The sequence below is a fragment of the Theropithecus gelada genome, chromosome 3, assembly GCF_003255815.1.
Source record: "Theropithecus gelada isolate Dixy chromosome 3, Tgel_1.0, whole genome shotgun sequence".
Classification (NCBI taxonomy): Eukaryota; Metazoa; Chordata; class Mammalia; order Primates; family Cercopithecidae; genus Theropithecus; species Theropithecus gelada.
In genome coordinates this window covers 98136661-98158508 of record NC_037670.1, presented here as the reverse complement: position 1 = coordinate 98158508, position 21848 = coordinate 98136661, and the positions used below count along the sequence as shown (strand labels likewise).

Below are 21848 nucleotides of genomic sequence, written 5' to 3'. Positions count from 1 at the left end.
AATACTGTGTCTTTTGAACATAGACATAGTTTATGATGTTCATTTTGTTTCACGGTACTCTGGAAATAAGAAAACATATTCCATTAATATCAGTAAAAGAATAAAAAGTATAATTAAATAATAATTAAATAAGTGACAAGATTTTTACTGGAGAGTAATTTTGTTAAGATGGGATGAAATATACTGACATTAGTCTTTATGACTGTATTTTCCATTATCTACCACCACTATCCACTTTGTAGTTCACATTAGAAAAGTATTTTTTGTTTTCAAGAAATGATAAAGGATCACCTCAGAAGCCTGCATTCTATGGAAAGGAGAACATAAAATACAAATTTGGATAAAGAGTTGACAAATCACACACACAATACTAGATAAAGATTCCCCATACTGGAGCAGGAGAAGAAAAGTTGGATGGGAAGCCAGGAGTTGTTGGATATTTGTGTGTCCCTGAAAAGAAGGAGGTAGTCAGACTATTCCCTTTTCCTCCCTAGATACGAGCTATCTGAGGGAGGGTCTGGGCAATGCTAGATTACCAAGATGGGTATGAAAAATCTGAGACTCCAGATATTATTATACTCCCTTACCCAGGATAATTTTAGAAAGGCAGCAAGAACCAAAAAAAAAAAAAAAAAATCTGAACCTGAGATAGGTAAAACCTGACACCCTCACAGCTGCACAGAATAGAGATGGACTAAAAGAATTCAGTGCACTCAGAAGTGACACAGAAGAAGAAGAGGTCTAGCACAGCCCCACAAAAAATTAAGGTGTTTAGGAATCCAGCTCTATTTGGAAGATATTTCCGTAATATAAGTAGAAAGTACTGTAGCTGCAGATTTCTAGTCAAAAGAAGCCAGGAAGTGGAAGAGTATGAGCTCTGGTCAACTATCCCATTCTACAGGAGAATCTAATAATTACTGTTGTTTTGAAGATGAATTGACAATAGGTTTGGTAGAACGTTTACTGAAAACTTCCTGATTTCAGTAACATTCTTGACTTCTGAGTCCAAATTAATCTACATAACACCAGGGACAATGAATATTTGTGCTAGCTTCTCTCTGAGTCAATTCAAAGATATTTGCCAACCTTATTATCATTCTTTCTTAACTTCAGGTTGAAGCTTAAGGTCTGAATGAACATTGCAAGACATGGATATAGTCCTTCCATCTTTATCATAATATATACAAGTTTGTTCTTCTTCTCATTCAGATCAGGAATGTAATCCTACGGATCCTTATCCTAATCTGTGCCATGGAGCCAGGAAACTCTCAGAGACTCACAAGCAACCAAAATAAGAGACTTCAAGCAGCTTCCAGAGCATGAGTCAGAGATGCCTTTTACCTTAGAAGAGTGTATGCTTACTAAGCATACATTTGCAGACAGCAGCCTGGAAAGCCAAGTGAAAAGATTATGGCTGTCTAAATGCTTCACAATAACAACCAAATACAATGCAGGAGCTTCAAATAGATCCTGGTCCACTTCCACTTTTACCACGCCCAAAAAGTAAAAAAATAAAAGCAACAGAAGGCATTTTTGGGATAACTGTAGACATTTGAATATGGACAAGATAATGACTGATATTATGGAATCATTGTTAATTTTCTTAGGTGAGAATATAATAATGTTATTAGGTAGAAAACTGTCCTTAGTCTTAGAAGGTGCTTGCTGAAATATTTACGGATGTGGTGTTACACTACGTGCAGCTTACTTTCAAAAGTCTCAGCTTTATATATATACACATACACATATATGTATATATAGAGTAGTATATATAAAGAATTTATGGCAGCATAATAGCAATTATTGAATATATGTGGGAAATACTTTGGATTTTTCTATTGTTAGTGAATATTTTGTAATAAAATTTGAGAGAAAAAAGTTCTTTCTACCTCTTGATTATATCCTTTAGTGCTTAAAAGTGTGTAAAAATGTTTCTACAATGAAATAAAAATATGTACATTATCTCAGTAAAAACTATGAAGTTGCTAGAAGGTTGGGAGAGAAGTCGTGGGAGTGGGTGGAAGAGAAATAAGGAGCACTGTTTTCATGGAAACAGAGTTCTCATTTAAAATGAATAAACAGAGGTAAGTTTCTAGGCTGCTGGGAAAGAGGAGCAGAGAGAGAGGGAGGGAACTGTTAAAGATAAATGAAAAAGAAGGGCTTTTTGAAAAAGCAATATTTCAGTTAGAGCAGAAGCCCTTATTGACAGGCATTGCATTCTTCCAAATGTGTTCCTTTTGGGTCTCAAATCCAGAAACCCACAGGGGCCAAGAAAATAATACAAATAGGTAAGACAGGTCTGACGTTGCAAAGGCAAAGACTATGCCATGCTGGATAATATACATCCCATTTGAAGTTATCCAAAAAAGAAAAAGAAAAGACATTGTGGTATGAAATTGAAACCTAGCTACCACTTTGCTATTAATTGGTAATTTATGGATAACACACCTGAAGCCTTCCTCTTTCTCAGAGCAGCAGGGATATGAGATATCTGCTGATAGAGAGCAAGTGAGGTTGGCAGAGAGGTGGTACAATGAAAAAGGTAATGAAACAGAGGTTTGTCACTTCTTTTCTGAAAATAAAAAAGCAGTTTGCTAAGGATGAGTAGAAGGATCAACCAACACTGATGACCCAGCTGGAGCTAGAAGTTTTAAATATGTAAGAGAGAAAGCCACTAGCCCTATGAATTTTCTTGTGCAACACTCAGCCTTCTGAGAGCAACACTAGAAATTTACTCCAAGAATAAGAGTGACAAAACCAACATATATCTAAGCTCATTTACAATCAAAATGCATAGACAAAGAGTTATACACTAAATGTACACACCCATCGGTGGCTTATTTCTGTTACAATTAGCAAACCATGGTACTTAGATCTAAAAGAAAAGTAGAAACCTATTAGAAAATAAATTTAGCTATTATATTACTTCCTTTTTTACTCTCCTGTACTTAATTTTTAAAGATCAAAGATGAACAGAGTAAATGTTTTAGTTTTTCTGAAAATTATCATGAGTGCATGATTCTAAATGTAATATATTTTTAATCAGAATTAATACAGAAACTGTATATTTTTATTTAATCCAATGTGAAGTGTGACTACAGAGGAATGTGATTGATTTTATTTAATCAGTATCTTTTTAATATTAAATAGAATACACAGTACAGATAATTAGTTTAAAAGATGCATTTGCCTTCAGGGCACTTATTAAGTTCAATTTAATATCAAAGAATTTTTTAAAATTCTATTATTCTTAAGTATTAGGATATCTCTTGTCTTCATATTTTCTAATGTGTAATCATTTTAAATTGACAATTTAATCCAAATTGTCATAGGACAAAGAAAAATCTTTGATGGAGATTATTGGAGGTTTGACTTAGTTAAGATATAATGAGAGCACAGTACTCACATTAAAAGGGTCATTAGTTATTTCAGGCTAAAGGAAAAATTTTAAAATGATACCTTATACCTACATAAGAACATTTACATTTATACATATATATTTTACATTTATACATATACATATATATTATATAAATAAAAAATATTTATATATTTTTCATGTTTGTTATCTTGCCTCATTTAATACTCCCACTAAATGAAGATACTTTATCTTTCAGGTTGGAAAGCTGAAAATCAGAGAGCTTAGATGCCTAACCCAGGAAAATAAAGTTAGTGACAGAATATTGCTTCCCTAACCCAGGCTCTATTTATTCAAATAACAGTAGCTGCAAGAAGAGATTTTTTAAAAATTACTATTTTTAGCCATGCCTTCATTTTTTAAGTGGTTTGGGTATAAAATTATTTTAAAATATTGATGAAGAATGAAAAATATTTAGAAATCACTATATCTACAAAGTGATACACACACACAAACTTGTTTTGCCTGAAAAACTGGTTTGAATAATAGTATGAATTAATTTAACACAATAACTTCAAGTGCAGTGAAGTGTTCCAAATAAAATTATATTAAATAGCTTTTTCCCTTCATATACAATTGGATATCTCTGACATCAAAAAAGAAGAGACAGAGGCAAAGACTAGGGTAAGGTAAAGAAAAATTATCTTCATAAAATGACACTTTGTCTTAGCTGAACAGGTAAAGTTGTTCTCTCACACAAGATAATAAAATGTATTATCTTTAGGATATAAACATTACGTACATTTTTGGCTTCCATGAATTTTATTTTTATATTTCAGTTTCATATAATTCATTTAAACTCTATAATTCTTGAGGTCCTTAATTGTGTACACTCATGCATATGAATACAATGTAAGTTTTAAAAAGGACGTGAGATAAAAATGATTTTAATACTATTGTTGTCTTTATCAAAATTTTTAGTAAAAGATTATTTCAGTCATAATGCAAGCAAGACAATGAAAAGAATCATAAATCATTTCTCTTTTTCACAAAAACTCTGATATGTCTAATTAAGATGCAACTATAAAAATAAAACATTTTAAAAGCTACACATATTGTAATCTTATCTACGGTCCCTTGACTGCTTCTCACCTGACTCAAATTATAAATCATGCTGCTATAAAGACACATGCGCACGTATGTTTATTGTGGCACTATTCACAATAGCAAAGACTTGGAATCAACCCAAATGTCCATCAGCAACAGACTGGATTAAGAAAATGTGGCACATATACACCACGGAATACTATGCAGCCATAAAAAAGGATGAGTTCACGTACTTTGTAGGGACATTGATGCAGCTGGAAACCACCATTCTCAGCAAACTATCACAAGAACAGAAAACCAAACACTGCATGTTCTCACTCATAGGTGGGAATTGAACAATGAGATCACTTGGACACAGGAAGCGGAACATCACACACTGGGGCCTATTGTGGGGATGGGGGAGGGGGGAAGGATAGCATTAGGAGATATACCTAACGTAAATGACGAGTTAATGGGTGCAGCACACCAACATGGCACATGTATACATACGTAATAAACCTGCATGTTATGCACATGTACCCTAAAACTTAAAGTATAATAAAAAATAAAGTTTGCATTAACAGAAATTTAATGGTAAAATATATTTTAACTGTGTTTATTTCACTACCCTTCAACTGTAATTGCTTACAAAATATTCCATACTTACTTAGTAAATATGAGTGTTTGTGTCTATTTGTATTTGTAGAGTTTTGCATGGAGGCTATTGACAAGAAGGCAGCGTGAGGCACCATCCATCCTTTCTCCTTCAATATGTGTTTAGGTGTGTGTCTGGCAAGGACATGCAACTGAAATTTCAGGAAAGGTAAAACTAGTGCAATGGGTACCTAGTGCAATGGATGTTTAAAAACTTAAAATATATCAAATGTTTTCAATAAAAATGTAAAGAATTTATCTTTATAGAGATATCCAAATCATCTCAAACATGGATTTCTAAATACAAAAGCAATCAGCAAGAACAACTAAAACAAATTTTAGCATTTTTGGCTTGCCTACTTGATTAGCTAGCAAAAGACGTCATTAGAAATGAGTAACACCCTTTACTTAGCTAGGCTTCATAAACTCATTAGAAGTGAATATTATTAAAGAGGTGTTCTTTAAGTCGTGACCATAAGAATATTTGAATATTTACACACTTGTAAAATAATTTTACAATGAATGACTGCTCATTCTTTTTACCCCACTTTCTGGTATATTCTACTCTTTTTACTCTTCATGTCTATTTTTCTCTAGTTTCTCTAATCTGTGGTTTTTCTTTCCATTCCTTTTCTGAAAGGCTGGTCTAGGTTCCTTAAATTTATTTCAAGCATTGTTAATTGTTGGGGACTGCAGCATGAACATAAAAACAGCTTTAGATCATGGGGTATTGAGTAAAGCAACTATTGCTTCTGCCACTTGCAAATTGAGTGGTTTTAGGTAATTTTCTTAATCTCCATAAACTTCACATTCCTCAAATGTTCACTGGGCATCATAACTATACCTACCTGCAGGATTAGAAGGATGATGTCTGACACATTTAAGTTCTCAATAAATGGTTAACGGTTTTATTAACATTAGAACCAAAATGATTCCCTTGGTTTTCACTGCTTGCTTAAGAACTCAGCAAGACACGATGGGTTACACTTTCTTCATCTGAACATTTTGTTGTTGTTGCTAATAAGTGGATGAGAATCAACAGAATTTTTTAAAATAAAAACATCTATTTGTTTTTATACAGTAGAAATGATGGAGGAGGGTAGAGACAAATCAAAGAGAGAAAGCAATGGAGAAAAATGGAGACAGAGGAAACTCTTAGAAGAAAGAAAGAACAAAATTCTCTCTCTGTTGTTTTCCTCAATTATGAAACTGTTCTTTCCAGACTGAGTAAAGAAAACAATGAAATTGAGGAGCAGAAAGATGGGAGTTGATATTTAGAGCAACCACCTTCAAAACACATTTCAAAATGAAACATGCACATCCTATAGACTATTTATTTTTTCAGATTATTCTTCAGAACTCTTAATTTGCATATAATTCATTAATAGATACCTATTCATGAGTGTGTGTATGTATATGCGATTATGTTTGTTTATGTTTGGGACAGGGGTCTGAGGGATGTTGGTAACTTGAAAAAAATCACCCCCTTCAAAGAACTCAATATAATAGACTGATACATATACATTTTATGTTCACAAAATTAATCTATATTTCCTATTATACCTATTTTATCTCCTTATAAAAACATGAACCAGTTCTAGAAATTTATCATTGTATAGTTAGTGTATTGCTGCTTTCCAGAAAACAAAAATAGCACTATAGGTAATGAAAGTACGTTGATAATAATATTTAGAATTAAAGCCTAGATCTCCTTTTTACCCTCCTTGGAAAAGATCTTGAATTAAAAAACAAAGGTTATAATGGAATTTGCTCTTGTCTTTTGCTCCTTTAAATATCCATTGATCTCATGCCAAAGTATTTTCTAACCAGGTTAAAGTCCAATTCTGTACTCACGTTAGGCTAAGATTCAATTGAGTTAAAATTTTACACTGACTGCCAGTCAACCTTATCATGAACTTTCATTATGTGCATGTAATTAATTGGGTCCAACGAACAATATCAGTTCTGAGTTATAGACTCTTTTTCCCCGACCATATAATTAGAATATAATTACCCACAGGATATCAGAATGATGCAGAACCTTTCCTCTAAATGCGCCCTCATTAGGAAACAAGTCTCAATGTACATTTATTCAATCAGTGTGAATTAATTAAAATGTTACTGAAATAAAAGAGGGTAGCAATAAAGAGTATCTGACATCTATTAAGAGACTATCACTTGAGATCTGCATGCACAGTTTATATTTAAATCCATTTAGCCGAAATAGAAACTTTGCTATGCAATGTTATATACATCCAGTGTACTAGGAAATCTGAGTACATAAATCTGTGCATGTCATCATTTTTTAAAGGAATACAAGATATGGTAACTATAAAATCTTTAAGAATTGGGTAGGAATCTAAGAGCCCCATTATTCCATAAAGATGTTATCATCAGATAGAATCTATCTGGTAGGCAAAAATCATTTTAACTCAAACTATCTCTGCAATTATTGGTTTAACCCACAACCTTATATTACAAATCTGAAAATATTTGTCCCAATATGGCTTAGGAGACAACAATGGAAAAGCTCAGATTTGTGAAAACTATAATTATTTTTCTCTTTTTATAAAATAACCTGAATTCCTTAAGCTAGCTCAAGTTATTACAGTAGCATATTTTATTTAAGCAGCACATTCAAATACAGCTCAGAATATCTTCTTTTTAAAAGAATAAATAATACATCCTACCACACATTCTGATTATATAAAACATATTTAAAAATAGTAAATGCTCAAAGAAGCTGAGGGACACATGATACACAGCCTACAAGAAGCTGCTTATTCAAACAGTAACATTCTACCTAAGAACTATTCATCTTTATTTCTCCAGGCATGTAGTTATATTTAATTAAACTTTGTTAAATAAATAAGTAACCCTTGTACAAAGGAATACTCAGCATTAGTCAGAAACAACGTCATGAACTGTTAACACAAAAATTTCAGAGCTACATGTAATAAAGTAAGATATATACATATTTTCAAGCTTTCAGTGTCATTATATATTCTTCAGAAATTTTTAGATCCAGAGATAGGTTTTATAAAACAGTTCTGGTAATAAAAATTTGGCATTCACTTTTGTAAGTAGACATGCACCACTTCATAATGGAAATTCTGTGTATTAAGATAAACTAGGCTATCTACAAATTTATACTTTTTATATGCTCTTTAGGAGCAAATTCCAACCAGTTTTAAATTATTACTCTTTTTTACAAGAATGTTTAACTCTATAAGATTACATATTTATATATGTGTATATATACACACATATGTGTGTACACAAGTATATACTTGTGATTGCAACATTCAAAAATATGTTTTATATACATACATATACACTCATATATTCATAAATATATGTATGCATGTTGTAATCACATTCTGGGTATACTAGTCTATTCAGACACTAAACTGGTCTTGGTGGAGACCACAAGTGAGACAAATAATGGTTCCACCCTGCTAAGCAAATGAAGATTGTCTCAAAAAGGTTTGCTTTACTGTTAACTTAAATTTTGTTTAGAATTTCAGTAATAAATACATGTAGTTATAGCTGCTTGTTGAAAATATTCTACTGGAGTAACATTCACTAAAATGCCACATTAACTAAGAGTAATTACAACCAAAAAGCCACAATTTCTAAACAAGAGAATGTGAATATTTTTGAAGCTCTGTTTTATAAAAAACATCAATTTTCATTTTCTGAACACAAAGAAGAGTGAATATTTATTATATTTTACATGGAAAACTATATTGCTTAAATTATATTTAAAAATCAGATTTTTAAACACAATTTAATATCCAGAGAAAAACATCTCAATTCTCCTCAGAATTCTGAAGATGTTCTCTTTATATTCTCTACCTGCTGTAACTCCTCATTTTACATGTGAGGCATTTTACAGTACCATCTATTGGATATTTTATATAACTACAACACCTAACAATCACAAGCTCATTGAAATTTAGTAGTAACTATAAAATCCTGCAAGAACCATTCCAGAAACTAAATACAATGCTAATTTGGTATCCACTAACATTTCCTCATCATCACACACTTTAAACTCCATTTTATTAGCTTGTAACAAAATGATTTAATTATGAGTTGTCAATGACTTTTTAAAACTAAGCCACCTTGTTATATATTTGTTTTAATTTTTACTTAATATATATGTTACTGTCTGATATATATTTTTCCTTGACTCAGGGAAAAGAGTGATACGTGATGGGAATTTTCAAAAGCTGACTGAATGTTATTTATTCACTCAGCAAATATTTGTTAAGCATCTAGTCCATGTCCAAATCAAATTAGGCACTAGAGACACAAAGATAAACCCTTTTGCTTGGAGTGATAAGAATAATGGGGGTGCTAGCCAATGAGCATGACGGACAGTTTCACAAGAAACGTTTCAAGTTCAATTCCCGCTATGTTGGCTTTTAAGTTTCTGTGGGATATCTGAGAGAAGATTTAAAACATGAAGTAGGGCCTGGTGCAGTGGCTCATGCCTGTAATCCTAGCACTTTGGGAGGCCGAGGTGGGTATATCATCTGAGGTCAGGAGTTTGAGACCAGCCTGGCCAACATGGTGAAACCCATCTCTACTAAAAAAATAAAAAAATTATCCCAGCATGGTGGCATGCTCCTATAATCATGGTTACCCAGGAGGCTGACCCAGGAAAATCGCTTGAACCCGGGAGGTGGAGGTTGCAATGATCCGAGATCACACCATTGCACTGCAACCTGGGCAACAAGAGTGAAACTCTGTCTCAAAAATAAATAAATAAATTTATTAATTAAATCAAATTAAATTAAGTTAAAAAAACATGAAGTGAGAATTACGATCTAGATGCATGTGGGGAGAGTGGGCTCAGACACATTAAAACGTAGTAGCTGTAGCTCTGGAATTGGATAATATAACTTATAAACCGTGGGTGTAATAAGATGAGAATTGAACAAAAAATTGAAGTTTTATACATATTAAAGAATGAAAGGAAGACTAGGGATTTAGCAACATTGACAAAGTGTGGCTTAAAAGGTAAAAGAAATCCTAGTGGAAATGTGCTGGATGAGAGTTAGAGGCTATGAAAGGTAAGCATCTCAGTGTCAAACACTGCAGAGCATTCAAAAAAGATTATACTTGGAAAGGGTTTCCAGTAGATGCTATTGGTAGCTCAAAGCAGATCCTTTGCTACCTTACCAGAGCAACTATCACCAGCTGCTATGAATGTTAACTTCTGAAAGCTTGCAGCCGTCCCTAAGAATTAACCTTTATCCACAGAAATAGGCTGTACTAGGAGGCCCTAGAGAATGACTGATTTATATAGGTGAGAAAAGGCTAGCCTTCTTGCCTTAAGTTGGAAACAATCCTATGACAGGATTTTTGCTCCAAGGACCTAAAGGTACAGGCCAAGGCTAAACTGTCACTATGATCAACTTTCTTGCTTAGAACTTGCCTCTTCCTTTTTGTGCCTCCCTCCCTCCATTAAAGGTTTCGTTTGTTTGTTCGTTTGTTTGTTTGTTTGTTTGAGACGGAGTCTTGCTCTGTCGCCCAGGCTGGAGTGCAGTGGCCGGATCTCAGTTCACTGCAAGCTCTGCCTCCCGGGTTTATGCCATTCTCCTGCCTCAGCCTCCCGAGTAGCTGGGACTACAGACGCCCACCACCTCGCCCAGCTAGTTTTTTGTATTTTTTTAGTAGAGACGGGGTTTCACCATGTTAGCCAGGATGGTCTCGATCTCCAGACCTCATGATCCACCCGTCTCGGCCTCCCAAAGTGCTGGGATTACAGGCTTGAGCCACCGCGCCCGGCTCGTTTGTTTGTTTTTTCTAAAGAACTTTTTCTCCCTCCATAAATCACACAAAGCCAAATCTTGGCTTAATGCTCTACTCCTTGGAAACCCACCTAAAAGAGTGCAATTTGATTTAGTAAGGATAGCAAGAACAATATCATATCTATGTTACAGTCAGAAGTTACACTAATGTGGGCTGAGAAGGAAGAGAGGAATGTGACACAGTGGGTGTGTCTACACACCTGCACAAACATTCTTATGGTTATGTGAAGAACCAGACAATAGTCATCATGCAAATACAGGAAATAGAATTGCACAGGAGAAGGACAAACAGACCTTTCACTGGAATGAGTTCTACAACACACTAACAGTAAAAACAATATTGAACTACTGGACTCAAATCATGACACTGTTTAGTACTAACTTATGTAAGTGTGCTGGATTATACCTTGTCTGGGTTTTTCCTATTGTAAATTAGGAAATTGATATTTTATTAAAGATTTGTGACAAATGCCATGAAGGGAGAAAAACGTGGAATTCCAGGAGGATTAAGGCAGAGAATACTAGAATGAAAGAAATATGAAGAATATACGCATTGGGTGACTCAAGGATGTTGAAGAAATGATAATCAAGGGAAGTAATTTGAAAATATTTGTGGTCAAGATAACATGAGAGTAATGTAATGAAGAATAGATCACTAGGTACAGAGCTGTAACCTTCCAGGGTTTGGGTTTCCTTGGGCAAATAAGGCTGAATAAGCCAAACTTCTTTAGAGTATTAGCAACAGAATTTCAATGATAGATTTTTATCAATTAGACTGGACAGCAAGGTGTGGTCATGAAAAGCTCAAGATAACTATCCTTATTCCACATAAAGGGGAACACGGGTTGAACTAGGGAACAAAGACAGGAATGAGACAGAGACTGTGGTATTATTTACAAAATTGATGTGTAGACCAAACGTTATATGTGACTTAATTCTTCATCAGGTTTCAAGTAAAAGTTGAGAATAAGCAAGTCATATTTAATAGTAAAACAAAAGAAGCCATGTACATAAATACTTTCTGATCACCACTGTTTCAGCAGGAATCATTAGAACTACAGGTTACCCTTGCAAGGAGAAATTTATCTTTCAATGTCTAGTGGTGGTTAAGAATGTCTGGTTTTGACTGCATTCAAAATTTAAAAATTAAAGGATAAAAATGATACAAAGCATTTGTTTCCAGTGTAATGCTATTAGATCTAGATATATGCTTGCACAACCCCACATTTCTTTGAAAGGTGAAAGTAGAAGATATATTATATCAACATAGTTCACATATTTGAGAGTTTTTACGCTATAGTTTGTGGCAATTTAGTTTCACCCATGTTTAGTGAGAATAACAAGTTTTGCACATTCTTGCCAACACTGGGTATTATCAATTTTTAAAATATTTGCCAAAATGGATAGAAAAATTAAATCTCATTGTGTTAATTTATATTTCTTCATTACTGTTTACAATACAGGGATTTGTTTTACAATATAGCGATGGCATTATACAATACAAAGATTTGTTGTTGGTATTGTTATTGTTGTTGCTATAATCCTTATCTTTAACTTGATTTGTAAGTTTTGGGATTTAGCATTTTCTTTAAAATAAATTTTCATTGCTCAAGGCAGTCAACATTTTATCCTTCTTGTTTTGGGAAAAAAAAAAAGAAAAGGCATGCCTAGGTGAAAATTAAATCTTTAATTCATGTTTAATTTTTTTTTTTTTTGTAATAGATGTAATGCAGAATTTACCTTACTTTATTTTCATGTGGTTATACAATAATCCTGACACTGTTGATGCTCCACCAGATTTCATTTATGACTTTTATTACAGACTACATAATTACATATAGTTCAATATGTCTTTAGACTTTCTATCACATCTTCACAATTTTTAGAGCCATATTATTTTGATCATTGCAAATTTAACAAACATATTTTTAAGATTTTTCGTTAGAATAAGCATTATCTTATTACTCTTCGTTTTTAAGATTTTATAATGTTTATGTACATTTATTCTTCCAGGCAAAATTAGAAACCATTTTGTCCAGCCAAAAAATTGCATGCAAATTGCACCAAGTAGATAAATTAATTTGAAGTGACGTAGGTTCTTTTTCATTCAGTTTAATTTTCTTTACACTTAAGAGAACAATTTAGTTTTTTTAGTTTTTCATTTGTCTGTCTGTCTGTTTTGCTTAGGGATAACATGATCCCTTTTCACTTTGTTACCATTCTCCACAGCACTAAAAGGAGATTTTCTTCATCCTCTTCTCCAGATTACTTATTTAGTTGTCCTCAGTGTTGATTTTTGCCTTATTCTAATACAGATATGCTAAGACATTATTTTTTTCTATGCTCTTTCTTAATTCTTTTGTTTCTTTCAAGTCAGTGCATTATAAAGCAAACATTTTCTTTAGTATTCTTGACCATCTAAAACAATTGCTATTGACATTTTCTTCTGTTTGGTGCAATAAAACTTTATGTATGGCATTCATCTCACTTTTATCTGCCATCCTTCTTTATTTTCGAATTGTATAGCTATTAGTATTTTATTTGGCAACAGGTAGACTCTTTAATACCAAAATGCACTTGGGTCATAAACCATCAGTCTGCATTGGCAGTTGTTATAAAAGAGAAAAATCAAAGGAAACAAACACAGCTACACTGATTATTGCAATATTGTTTAGGTACTGTCCAATACAGAAACAACTTCACACAGAAAAATTAATCTCAGGTCTCAGTAACCTGAGACCTAACAAAATAATAAAAAATATTTTCTCTAATTGAATACAATCAAGACTATAATATTTATTTTTGCTAAAGCTACCAAGAAATTCAGGGAAATTCTGAAAAAGTACCTATGTTAACTTTGAATGGTATTGCGAAATAAATTTGAGTTTTAACTTAATTTTGGCAAAAACTGACTATATTTTATTTTGCTGCATATGGCATATTATATAAGCTGTTTTGAATACTGTTAGCAATAACTTGTAAAATAATTTAAATCATTCATGAATATATAATTTACCATCCTCACTTTAGAATCAAACATATATAATACTCTTTGTTTTAAGTCTATTTTTAAAATTTAGCTTTTAATACATTTCAATCTCTCTTTGGATAATGCTCATGTATGGCTATATGTTTAAGATTTCCAGACACCATCAAGATGGCTGACTAGAGGAACCTAGCACTCACCTCTTGTACAAAGAAGGGCTACAACAGCAAATAAATAACCACAAATCAAATAGAGCATCTAAGGGAGAACACAAATTCAGCAAGAAAATGATGAAGCCCTTCTAAGACATGGAAACTCCTGATGGCACCAGAAAAATAAAAGCAAAGCAGATAGCCAGGATCAGCATAGAGGTAGGAGAGACTCTTCTTTGCAGGGAAAAGGTAGGTGGGAGATTCTCCAGCCATCTACATTCCCATCATAGATGTCTGGAATCCTAGGGAGAGAAAAGCCCCTCTGCCCTCACAGACCCTGAGCCTAATACAGAGTGTTTCCTGGAGTTCATACGACTGTATTGTTCCAGAGAGGAAATTCAAGCTGGGTGTCTCACATTTCTGAGACCCAAGCTGACGCATCATGGCATTATTTTGAGAGAAGAACCATGACCAGAATACATTCTGACTTGGGCCAATAGCCCCTGTATCTCCACATCCATAGTATTCCACTGATATTCCCCCACATCCACTGAGAAGGCTACAGTCTCATGAAACCAACTGGAACAGGTGGGACAACTGTGTCCTCAGTATCTGAGCCCATGTAGCTCCCTGTACTCCAGAAAATAGGTGATCTAAAACCTTAGGAAGGCTGCCTCCAGGACATAGGTAGCTGAAGCATGTGCTCACCAGAGCTTGAGAGCCACCTGTCTTATCTGCCACCACCAAGAGTGATCTCTCCCTTTCTAGCAGTGGGACCACCACATGTCCATGTGCAATGTCAATAACCTGCAAACCAGCTTAACTGAGGTCCACTGCCAATGCACCAGTGTGTGCCATCCAGGGGCCCAAGACCATCCTCCTCAGGAACTGCTGCAACTTCAACCCCAAAACACTGACCACTCCAATAGTGGGGCTGCTGTGCACCTTTGCACACCATTTAGGAGCCAGAGGAGTGGACCAACCAGGGTCTACTGCCACCAACACCCACCCATACCTGCAAATATCCCCTAGGGTCCTGGAGACTAGCCTACCCGGGCTTTCCCAAAGAAAGTTATGACACAGCCTCCACAAACAACTGTAGCCTAAACTACCAAGTAAATCACATATGCTATTGATTTGATTATAGCAAAAAAAAAAAAAAAAAAATCACATGGAGAATACATTACTGTACCCACCTAGAACCAAAACCGAAGCACTCTACCGAACTGACTCTACAGATATATCTATAGGAAAAAAAGTCTTACCCCATGAAAGCTACTTCATAAAACTGAAAGAAGTGACAGCTATACCAGAGATGTAGATATCAGTGTAGAGATGCAAGAAACATGACAAAGCAGTAAAACATAACACCTCTAAAGGAAAATAATTATTCTGCAGTAAAAGACCACAAATATAAAAAAATCTATAAAATACTTGAAAGGGAATTCAAACTAAATCTCTTTCAAAAATTCAGTGAACTACAAGAGAACACAGATAGGCAATACCATGATATCAAGAAAAGAATTCATGATCTGAATGAGAAATTCAACAGATATACAACAGAAATTATAGAACTGAAGAATTCAATGAAAACATAAAAAATACAGTTGAGAGCTTCAACAATAGACTTGTCATAGAGAAGAAATAATTTCTGAGCTTAAAGACAGATCTTTTGAAGCATCCTAGTCACGCACAAAAAAAAGAGAAAAGGAATTTTTAAAAAGAGTGAAGAAACTCTATGTGGCATACAGGAAAACATTAAGCAAACACATTTTTAAATTCTGGGAGTTTCAGAAAGAATATGGGGAAAGGCATGGGAACCTATTGAATAAAATAATACTTGAAAATATCCTATGTCTTGGGAGATAAGTAGACATCCAGATACAGGATGCTCAAATATCCTCAAATAGACTTAAATTAAAAAGGTCCTATTGATAGTGACAGGAAACAGACAAATTCCTAGGCAGACAGGGATGGGTCCCCAGTGAAACCCAACCTTCAAGCCAAGGACAGTTTAAAGCCTGAAAACCAAGCTGCCAGTTCCAGATAGAGTCCACAGCTGGCATGAGAACTTCTATCTCCATCTCACCCACTTGCTCTTGATTGGTTCCTTCTGAACGATGTCTTTTAACCAATCAAATGATACTTTTTTCAAGACTGCCCATGGACCCATCAGCATGCATTCTCCCATTCTAAGCCCATAAAAACCCCAGACTCAGACTCACAAATGGCTACCTGTTTTGGGGTCCTCTCCCATTGCCAAGAGCTTTCCTTCTGTGGCTCAATACAATTCTACTCCACCTTACTCACTTTCCAGTGTGTGCATACCTTGTTCCTTTAGGTCACGGACAAGAAACTGGAAATCCTTGAACTGCAGGAGCAAAAGAGCTGTAATATTCCTGCTTGCTGAGCTACAGGTGGTGAGAGTAAAGAGTGGTAACATTCTCTGCTGCTTGTTGAACAATGGAGAAGAAGCCACTGGGTGCCACCCTCTCCTGCTTGGCGAATAATGGAAGCAAAGAAGCCACTGGGTGCCCTTTCTCTCACTCACTGAACTATGGAAGTGAAAAAGCCACAACACTATCTGAGGCATATTATAGTCAAACAGTCAACAGTCAATGATAACAAGAGAAAAGAATCAAGTCACATACAAGGGAGTTCCCATTAGACTAACAACACATTTCTCAGAAGAAACCATATAGGTCAGAAGAGCATGAGATGATATACAAAATACTAAAAGAAAAAAAAAGAAAAACCTGTCAGCCAAGAATACTGTACCAAGCAAAACTATCTTTAAGAAATAAAGAGTAAAGTTTTCTCAGACAAGCAAAAACTGAGGGAATTCATCACCACCAGACTGGATATACAAGAAATACATAAGGGAGTTCTATATCTGGAAGCAAAAGGATGATATCTGCCATTATGATAAAAAAGGAGAAAGACAAGGAATGAAATGTTATTTCTACAGAAAACCAGCAAACTGCAAAAAATAAATAAGAGAGAAAGAGAGAAACAAAACAATCAGAAAACAAATACCAATGGGGCAGTAGTCTTCACCTATCAACAACTATGAAGAGGTTTAATTTGTCAATTAAAAGATAGAGATTGGCTGAATGTATTAAAAAACAAGATCCAACTATATGCTGCCTACAAAGATCTCACTTCACTTGCAAAGACACACATAGACTAAAAGCAAAGAAATAGAAAAAGATATTCCAATGCAAACTGAAACCAAAAGTAGGAAGGATTATCTACATTTATAGCATAAAAAGTAGACTTTAAGTCAAAAAACATAAAACAAGACAAAGAAGGTCATTAGATAAAAATTAAGTGGTCAATTCAGTAAGAGGATATAACAATTATAGAAAAATAAATAAACATATATATACACACTCTACATTGGAGACCATAATACAATAATAGCTAGAAACTTCAATGTACCACATTGAGTATTAGACAGATAATCTAAACAGATAATAAATTGTAAACTATTGGACTTAAACTATACTATAGACCAAATGAACCCAGTAGATTTTTACAGATATTTCATCCAACAGCTGCAGAATACATATTATTCTCCTCAGGACATGGGACATTTCAATGATAGACTATATCTTAGGCCTCAATATAAATCTCAAACATTTTAAAACATCAAAATTCTCTCAAGTATCTTCACGGAAGACAATAAAATAAAATCAGAATCAATATCAAGAAGAACTTTGGAAATTGTACAAATACATGGAAATTAAACAATATGCTCCTGAATGACAAACAGGTCAATAAGGAAATTAAGAAGAAAATTAAAAAAAAATTCTTGAAAACATGAAAATAAAAATACCAATGAGATAGAGCAAAATAAGTACTAAGAGGGAAGATCATACCAATAAACACCTATATCAAAAAAATAAAATATTTAAAATAAATAACCTAACAATACAAGTCAATGACCTAGAAAAGCAAGAACAAATTAAATTCAAAATTTGTAGAAGAAAAAAATAATAAAGATCAGAGCAGAACTAAACAAAAGAGACTAAAAAATTACAAAAAGTCAACAAAATGAAAAGTTAGCTTTCTGAAAAGATAAATTAAAATGACAATTAGTTAGACTAAGAAAAAAAATAATGAAAACCTCAATAAGGAAAACCAGAAACAAAAAAGGGGACATTACAACTGATACCACATAAATACAAAGGATCATTAGAAACTGATATGAACAACTATACACCACCACACTGGGTAATCTAGAGGAAATACATAAATTCCTGGAAAACTTACAACCTGCCAAAATTGAACCAGGAAGAAATAGAAAATCTGAAAAGACCAATGACAAGTAACAAGACTGAATCATTAATAAAAAGTCTCCCAAAAAGAAAACAACAACAACAACAACAAGGCCCAGGATAGATAGTTTTACTGCTGAATTCAACCAAATTTTTAAAGATAAACTAAACCAATTATTTTTAAATTATTCCAAAAAACAAAAAAGTAGATCATTCTTCCTAATTCATTTTAAGAGTATAGCATCACCCTGATACCAAAACAAAACATAGACACACAAAAAAACAACAAACTACAACAACAAACTTCAGGCCAATATCCCTGATGAATATGAGTATAAAAATCCTCTACCAAATACTAGCAAACCAAATTCAACATCACATTAACAAGATAATTCACCATGATCAAGTGGGATTTATTCTAGGGTTGCAAAGATGGTTTGTATATGCAAATCAATAAATGTGATATATTACATCAATATAATAAAGGAAAAAAGTCTTATGATTACCACAATAGAAATCAAAATAAAGAGTTTCATAAAATTTCATCCTAAAATTTCTTCATCATAAAAACTCTCAAAAATTAGACACAGAACTAGATATGACCCTACACAATAAAGGCCATTTATGACAAACCCACAGCTAACATTATACTGAACAGAGAAAAGCTTAAAGCATTTTCTACAAGAAGGAACAGGACAAGTATGCCCACCTTTGCCGCTGTTATTCAAAATAGTAATAGAAGACCTAGGCAGAGCAATTTGTCAACAGGATGAAATAAGGGCATCCAAATTGGAAAAGAGGTTGTCAACTTATCCCTCCTTGTAAATGAGATAATTTATATATATATAAAAACCTGAAGACTTCACCAAAAACTCCTATGACTAATAAATGAGTTTAATAAAGTTGCAGGATATAAAAATTAACATACAAAAAAATCATTACCATTCCTATTTACCAAAAACAAGCTAACTGAAAAAGAACTGGAGAAGGCAATCCCATTTACAATAGCTTAAATAAAATAATAAACTACTTAGGAATAAACTTAACCAAGGAGGTTAATACTTTCTAAAATTAAAACTGCAAAACACTGATGAATAAAATTGAAGGGGACGTAAAAATCAAAAGACATCCCATGCTCATGGATTAGAAGAGTTAATATTGTCAAAATGACCATGCAACCCAAAGCAACTTATAGATTCAAAGTACTCCCTATTAAAAATTGCAATTACATTTTTCTTCAAATAAACAGGGAAAAAATCCTAAAATTTGTATTGAACCACAAACAAATGCAAGTAGTCCAAGTAATACAGAACAAAGGGAGGAATCACACTATGTGACTTCCAAGTATATCACAATGCAATAGTAACCAAAACACAATGATATTGCTATAAAAACTTACACACAGACAAATAGAACAGAACACTCTGAAATAAATCTGTGTATTTACAGGCAACTCACTTTTGACACAGGCTCTAAGAACATACACTGGGGAAAAGACACCCTCTATAATAAATGGTGTTGAGAAAACTGGATATTCATATACAGAGGAATAAAACCAGATCTCCATCTTTCAGCAGATCCAAAAATTGACACAAAATGTATTAACAACTTAAATGTAAGGCCCAAAACTGTAAAACTACTAGAAGAAAGCAGAGGGGGATTTCTTTGGGACACTGGTCTGAGCAAAGATTTTTATGGATAAGATTACAAAGGCACAGATACCAAAAAGAAAAATGGACTAACAGGACTATATGAAACTTTTAAAAAGTTTTTGCTCAGAAAAGAAAACAATCACAGCGTGAAGAGATAATGTGTAGATTGGGAGAAAATATCTACAAACTATTTATCTGACAAGGGCCTTTTACCTAGAATATACAAGGAACTCAAGCAACTGAAAAGCACTAATAATAATAGCAATGATCCCATTAAGAGGTGGAAAAGAATCTGAAAGGCATGTCTCAAAAGAAGAAATGCAAATAGCCAAAAAGTATATAAAAAATGATCAACATCACTAATCATTAGGAAAATGCAAATCAAAACCACAATAAGATATCATCTCACACCAGTTAGAATGACTATTATCAAAAGGACAAAAAATAAGAAATACTGGGTAAGATGCAGAGAAAAAGGAATTCATACATTGTTGGAAGGAATGTTAATTAGTACAACTATTATGAAAAACAGTATGGAGGTTCCTCAAAAAAACTAAAAATAGAACTATCATATAATCCAGCAATCCTATTACTGGGTATTTAGCCAAAGGAAAGGAAACTTGTATACACAAAGTGACATCTTCACCCCCATGTTTATAATAGCAGTATTCACAATAGCCAAGATGTGATATCAACCTAAATGTCCATCAATAGATGAGTGGATAAAATAATTATGTTATATATACACAATGGAATACTATTCAACCATAAAAAATCGGACCTTGTTATTTTTTGCAACATGGATGAACCTGAAGGGCATTATGTTAACTTAAATTAGTCAAGCACAGAAAGATCGATATCACATTCTCGCTTATATATGGGAACTAAAAAACTGAGCTCATGGAAGAAAAGAGTAGAATTGTGGTTATCAGAGTCTGAGAAGTTAGGGATGAGAAGAGCAAAGAGAGAAGCTGGTTAACTGATACAAAATTACAGCTAGATATAATAAATAAGTTATGTTCTATAGCACTATAGTGTGAATACAGCTAACAATAATTTATTGTATATGTTCAAAAAGCTAGAATGGAGAATTATGAATATTTCTAGTACAAAGAAAGGGTAAGTGTTTTAGGTGATGGTTATATTAATTACTCTGATTTAATCTGCATATTTCATACTTACATCAAAATATCATTCTGCATCCTATAAATAAGTAAAATTATTATGGTAACTAAACATAAAGTGAAGAAAACAAAAACTGCAAAAAAGCAACCAAAATCATGTAAATACAATTTTTAAAGAATTTTTTATGACTTCATTATTATTTTTGATTTGGGGAATATAAATTTCACACAATTTCAATGTACCTTCTAGATGTTACATAGACACCTATGATCTGAACTTAAAGTTTTAGAACATTTCTACCTGTAATAGGTTTTTAGATACTTAAATTTTGTTGTTTGTTCTAGGTTTGAGGTCAGTGAAGAAAACTGACATTTTAAATTAATCATAGGCATGATGGCCTAATTAATCTTCTTGACTGTGAACTCTTGGGTGTCAAGAGTCAATCCATAGGACACCGCATCCTGAATATATTAACATCTCAATTGTTCATTTATTAAAATGAAATATTTTCATCAGATTTCTTCTTAGCTGAACTTCCAATTCGTGTCTTATCGGGCTTTTGTTTTGACTTTTCCATAAATCATGGCAAACCCAATGTGGCACAAGTTTGTTTTTTGAAAAAAATTATTATTGCTTACCCTGGGTACAGCTATACATATAGGATATATATACAGTATATATATAGGATATACACACACATATCCTATATATACAGTATATATATAGGATATAT

The 21848-nt window shown here is 33.4% G+C and overlaps 1 protein-coding gene across 18 annotated transcripts in view; it reads right to left on the bottom strand.

The window, feature by feature from the left end:
- Window positions 1-21848, bottom strand: part of DGKB (diacylglycerol kinase beta) — an 837327-nt gene that overhangs the window by 486548 nt on the left and 328931 nt on the right. The gene's annotated exons all lie outside the window — the stretch shown is intronic.